The following is a 6669-nucleotide window of genomic DNA, read 5'->3' on the forward strand; positions in this document are numbered from 1 at the left end:
GAACCCTTGATGCAAAAGATACCGTACGAGTTGAAATGAGGTTTAAATGCATATTTTTTGTGTGTTTGTTAACCAGAATCTGAATCACAAAAACTATTTTTACGTATTGTTCTGTTTTATTTTTGTTGTTTCTTTAATAAGTAGTTGTTCTTAAGTGGAGATAGTAGTGGGAATTGAAAATTTATCGGTCACACTTGAGCTCACTTCTTTTAAATGTGAGAAATTCTATGAGATTTTTTCTTATTTATCCATGTTTACATTAAACTGGAACAGTGTCAGAATCGACCAACCATTTGGACCAATAAAAGTACATATATATTATGTATAATATAAGAATTAATGGTTGTCCATTTTTTCGTAGTACTTAGTGGTTATTTGATTGCAGCTCGTTACTGTCTGTAGGGCAGCATTTTGTTCAATTCTGGGAGGAGTCACGAGTTGTATGGACAACTTTTACACCCAAATGAACATTTGGAAACCAATTAGGTGGCATATGTACAGTTGGCCTGATACCTTTGATATAAAGAAACTAAAGTACTATAAAGTTAATACATCATTATTAGAGCTAGAATACTCTTATTTTACACCAATATCTTTGTTATCCATTTGAACATTTGGAAAAAAGTGGCACCTTCCATATGAATTAAATACAAAAATTCCGATATTTACGAAAATCTGCTGTGTCTTTATACTTATATAAAACTTATTTGTGACAATTTTTAAAGAGATAATAGTTAATTTGGCGTAATTATGGCATAAAAAGTCATAATTACAACCTAGATGGCTGGACAGCCAGCCAGCCGAACAGACGGACGGAGATGCCTTAATCGACTCAAAGAATTATTCTAATTCGATCGGTATACTTTACTCCCCACTATAGTGGTGTAGGGTATAAATAGGAGACCTTGTGACAAACAACAACCATTTAACATTCAATAACAATGTTCTTAAGCTTTTTATACTTGTGTTCCCCATATTACAATGGTTGGACATGCATGAATCAGGCTTTGGTCGATATAGGGTCATTGTTTTCTTGACTAAATGATTTTTGATGTCATCATTGCGTTTGCAAGTATGTACGTATGTATGTATGTATGTATATAACAATTAAAAATGTTCCTAAGCAATAATAAACCACAATACTAAGTAGCATAAAAACAATAAATACACATAACAAAAACTACAAAATGTTTGTACTTTTTCACTCAATTATTAGTTAGACTAAAACAAAAATATTTACAAAATATGCAAACATTTAAAAATGCATGCAACTAATTACTAGTTGTAATGAGATGTATCCGAAAAGGGTTGAATTCAGGATCATAATAATGATGTTTCTCTTTTTCTTGTTGCAATTGGGTTTGCTAAAAATAATGATGGTTCGTACGACATTAATTAATTTTGAATTTTAAGAGACATGAAAGTAGTTTTTGTGAATTGAATAATTGGATTCCCAAGTAAATGATAAGTAATATTTAAGAATATTGTTTACAATGTTGCTGTTAACATGCAACAGTCTAAATGGGCATCTCATACACAACATTATGAGTTATTGCATGATAATAATTTTGTAATCGTCTTCTCTATGACTATTCAATAATGATGTTTTCATAAATACGATGAAAAAATTTATAAATACACATTAACCAAATGTTTAAAACAGCCCATAGACGAAATCTGCGAAAACAAACATTAAAAAAACTTTAAGAGATTAACAGTTTTATTTGCTTTAAAAGATAGAAAATCGTTAGTTGCAGAGAAATTTAGATGATTTTTTATCCCATGTAAAGTTTCAATTCAGTTTAATGATATCAAAAAAACAACCTCTTATTCTCTCTATACCGGCGGCCCATCAACGTATATTTTTACTCATATTTAATTGTTTGTTTATTCATTGATAAAAGTGAGGGAATTTTCTCACCAAACTATACGATTTTGAGAATAAAAGAAACACTTTACACACACGTATACAACAACTAAACATTTTCCTTTTATTTCGTAATAAATATCTCACAGATGCATGCAACAAGCATCACGAAAAAATAAAAAGAAATCCACAAGAAAGTGCAACAACTTACAAGTTATAATTGAAAACTGGATTTAATTTTTTCTTTATTTTTTTAAATTTTATGAATGAAACTACTTCTATTTCTTGAATAAAAATTGCACATTAAAACCGTCTGTTGCAATAGGTAAGGTGACCATTAACAAAACCATCAAAACATTGCCATGTATCGACAACTAAGACTCTCTTGTATCTTGCTAAGAACTTGATTAGACTTCTAACTGGTATTACTACTGGGAACTGTATGGATATATGTCGGAACGTATGGTCTATCCAACTTATAGCTAATGTAGACTGCCAACTCTATCTCTATATCTATACTCTATTTTCGTAGAGCTCTTTTTCATGATCTGGACTTTCTCAGAGATGCGTCACTAGTAAACATGATCAGTTTTATTAGGAACACCAGCTGGTTTTCGCGAATACCGCAAAAACCAAATAATCAAAGAAATCAGGGAGGGAAACCGAGTGAACTCGCTTACGGAAGTTTGTTCGCTTTTATGTGTTTTAGGTATAGGGGAGGAAAGAAACTTGCTGGTGGTTTATTATTCAGGATAGACCTGAATGCCTCGACTTTTCTAGAAATAAAGGATGAATACTTATTTAGAAAAATCAAAAAAAAAAAAAAAAAAAAAAAAAAAAAAATTTTGGGCTCAAAAGATTTCAGGAATCCCAAGGGCGTTTTGAAGTCATTAGTTACTATTTTCGGGTAAACATATATACATCTATATATTAATAGGCAAAGCAATTTTTTGTGACCTATTTTACTCCTACAATATACATCCGACACTATACATTTGTTACAAATGGTCTTTTAGGTCTATCATAGTTAGATTGATACTGTGGCACGAGAGCCCATTCTTATATATATTATTAATCTCGATATATCCCGTCTACTTCAGTTTATCGGGTGACTTATGCGTTTCCCAAGAAAGACACAACTTCTTGACACCTTTACATGTGGTAGGTTATTCCTCCTATTTTCAGCCTTTTGGATATATCCAGAGCAGATCCTGTTCTGGCAAGTTCATTTCCATAATAGTTCCTATGCGCAAGGACCCAAACAAGGGTAATGTCAGACAGGATATCCAGCCTTGATAGATCCTTCTTGCATTGCTTAAGTAATAGGGAAGTGACTATCGATAAAACAATCCTATGTTGCCGCGAATATTGAGATCGTGTAGTACCTTGCAACCTGACATTATCGCAAATATTTCAGCTTAAAAGACACTACAGTTGTTGGGAAGGCGGTGATAATACATACTTATCCCAGTGTCTTCACAGAAGACACCAAAACCAACATCACAGTTCACATTAGTTTCCTAGATATACTATTTTTTCTATTTAATTCATGTGGGGCTCCCCAGATGAAAGTCCGCCATTTTTCCTCCAAATGAATATTAACGAAATTTTGTATTTAATTCATATGGAAGGTACTAAGTGCCCCATCGAAAGTCCGCCCGTTATACTCTAAATATTCAGCTAAAAGGCAAAGTTCTTCAGGTAAAATTTAAAGATTCTAGCTTAATAGTTTTTTAGATATACGAATTTTTCTATTTTATTCATATGGGCCCCCTAGATAAAAATCCGCTTTTTTCCTTAAAAATGTTCAGATAAATATTAAAGTCCATGGTGCAAAATTTAAAAAATTTAGTTCTACTTTTTCATTCTTCAACATGTATTCAACAATTTGGTCACCTTAATAATGTAATAAACTTTATGTTACAACTTGTATAAACCAATTCATACCCTACATATGTATATGTTTATAAATATTATTCAACTTCTTAAATGTCCGATACAACTTTAATAAAAATTGCAAACGAAAATTATGAAAATACCTGTCATTTACATGATATATTTTTTTATTTGAAAACACTATGAAATCTCTTGCGTTAACCAAGTTTTAATTGAATCGCTGTCATCTTTTAGGGTGCACAACATATGACTTTATTCATTCCAGAAAAGAATAATTGAATCTTTAGCGTAACAATGTTGCATTTCAGTTGTAATAAAGTCGTAATAAATACAAAAGAACATTCAAATACAGGTGTACACCATGAGTTGACTATTCAACTTTATTATGGTTTTTACTTTTGTTTTAATACTTTTTTCCTGCACAGAGTTCTTAGGGTATCCAAATGTCAAATTAAATAAAATTCATATCGCTCATTTACTACAAGACTCACATAATCCAAAATAGAACGTTTCTAGAAAACGATTCAAAAACATAATATTTCAGCACTTGTTTAATTCTTTTGATTCAAAAATAACCGTAGATGTCTTACTACTGTTTTGCCCATCGCTGATCTAAAAGTTGTATGTGCCATTGTAACGTTGTATGTCATAAATATTTTCAAACCAAAAAGGATACAATAACAATACAATAACGCATCTAGAGTCTCGGCTTGGAAATTCTTGTGAATAATATGTCAAGATTTCCAGAGAGTTTTTTAATCATTCTCGAAAAAAACAGGAAATTTTAAATTAACGTATTTTTAAATATAGTATGTAAAACAATTTTTTTTAATTTGGATTAGTTTTGGTTCGGTCCCTTGCGGAGAACTCTTCAAAAATGGTTTGATTTATTCTTAAATAAAGGAATTTTAGAAAAATCGTTAAATTTATTTGTTAATTCCCATTTTTGGACATATTTATTTATTTTTCCAGCAGAAGCTGCAACTACTATGCATTGTCGTTGTTTTTAAACAAAATCTGTGCGTGGGGCACGTTTGTTTTATTGCATCTTCTAAATGCGTGTTTACCAAATGTTTCAATATTTTATATGACTTAAAGAGTGAATTAAGATATAATAAAAATAAATAGCGCACTAACTTTAAAACAAAAAAGCGGATATCTACCAAGAAGAAACCATTGGAAACAAGAAAGAAGTTTTAGAAAGACTCTCTGGGATAAGTATCGTAGTAATTTTGGTGAATATGTATATAATATCGTTTGAAATCCAAATGAGACCCTTAGAAATTTTTGTGAGCAGGTAAATAGTGACGTTTCAGTTCCAGTAATGAAACTTCTTCCGCCTGGTATATTTTCATAATGTCCATGGACATTGTGACACTTAAAAATCAGAAAATTTGTTTAGTATTTAGGAAAGAGGGATTTTTATTCCGAAAAAATTGCTCATAAATTTGGTCTGTTGCATTTTGGATTCCTTAAAAAAATGTGCTTGATAGCAGGGGTTTGAAATTCTGGAGTATTTGGAATACCAATTTCGGTAAATTAAGCACTTTTACATAAATAGACTCTTTTAAATCCATGTCATTTTACTCTTAGACATTGTGATGTGTAATAACTTCCATAGACACTATAACTATGTTAAGTGTCCATGGACATTATGATAAAGTGGGCCTGTGACTCTATATTTTAGATTCAGAAACAATGGTCCCACAACACTGACTTCCGTCCAGAAGTCTGAGTTTCGTTAATTCCCAGTAAAAATAAAACTAAGTACTTCCAAAAGAATAACATTCATCATCACATCAAAAGTAACACTAAGTGAATTTGTTTACTGTGAAAGTGGTGTTTATTGACTTCCAAAGAAGAGAAACAAATAACGATGATGGCTACATTGATTTTGTTATTTCGTTTATAACACATCGAAATATTGGTTATAGACCACAAAAGTATATATATTCTGGGTCCTTATGAAATTCTAAGACGATCTAGCCATGTCTGTCTGTTGAAAGCACGATATAGAATGAACGAAAAGAGATAGGGAGCTGAAATTTAGCATAGATAATTTTAGTTCATGCAGTTTGTTTGGTATTGAAAATGGGCAATATCGGTCTACAATTTCGCCTAGTCCCCATATAAAGCCCCCTTCAGAAAATGACTTTATCGATCATAACTGGCTAAAAGAAGCCTCAATAGCGGAATTTCGGCACAAAAACATGTCTAATTGGAACTTTAATCTTTTTGTAAAATTGTATAAGGATAGACCCATAATTGACCCTAACCCCATAAAAAGTGCCCCGCAGAAAATGACTTTAATGCTCATAAGTATCTAAAAGAAACATCTATAGGGTTGAAATTCGACATGCACATATTTTATAGGAACTTTAACCTTTTCGTAAAATTTTATAAGGATCGGTCCATAAATAACCCTACACCCCATATAAGGTCCCCTTCAGAAAACGACTTTAATGCTCATTACTCAAAATGAAAGTACATCGCTAAAATTCTACATTATCAGTTTCCTTCAGAAAATTACCTTAAACCTCATTACTGAATTAAAGATACGAGTACAACGATGAAATCCTGGATCATTATAGATTGCGGAGTCGAATCAGCAAAATCGGTCTATAAATAACGAAGATATGAGCAAAAATCGGAGACAACCTCTGAAAATTTCATCAAAAACTAAGTTTTTTTTAATTGCAAAAAACTGAAACAAAATACATAATCATACGGTAAATTTTGTTATTGTACTGCGTTTATAAAAACAAGGCAGAGCGGAGTAGCAGAGCAAGAGTAGCAGAGGAACTTTTTTGTACTTTTACGTTTTTCAAAAGGTACTTTGAATTTTCTATAATATTGAATCTAGAAATATGAAATGAGGTATGTAGATTCGGAATTAGGTGAGAACA

The sequence above is a fragment of the Lucilia cuprina genome, chromosome 6 (assembly GCF_022045245.1).
Source record: "Lucilia cuprina isolate Lc7/37 chromosome 6, ASM2204524v1, whole genome shotgun sequence".
Lineage (NCBI taxonomy): Eukaryota > Metazoa > Arthropoda > Insecta > Diptera > Calliphoridae > Lucilia > Lucilia cuprina.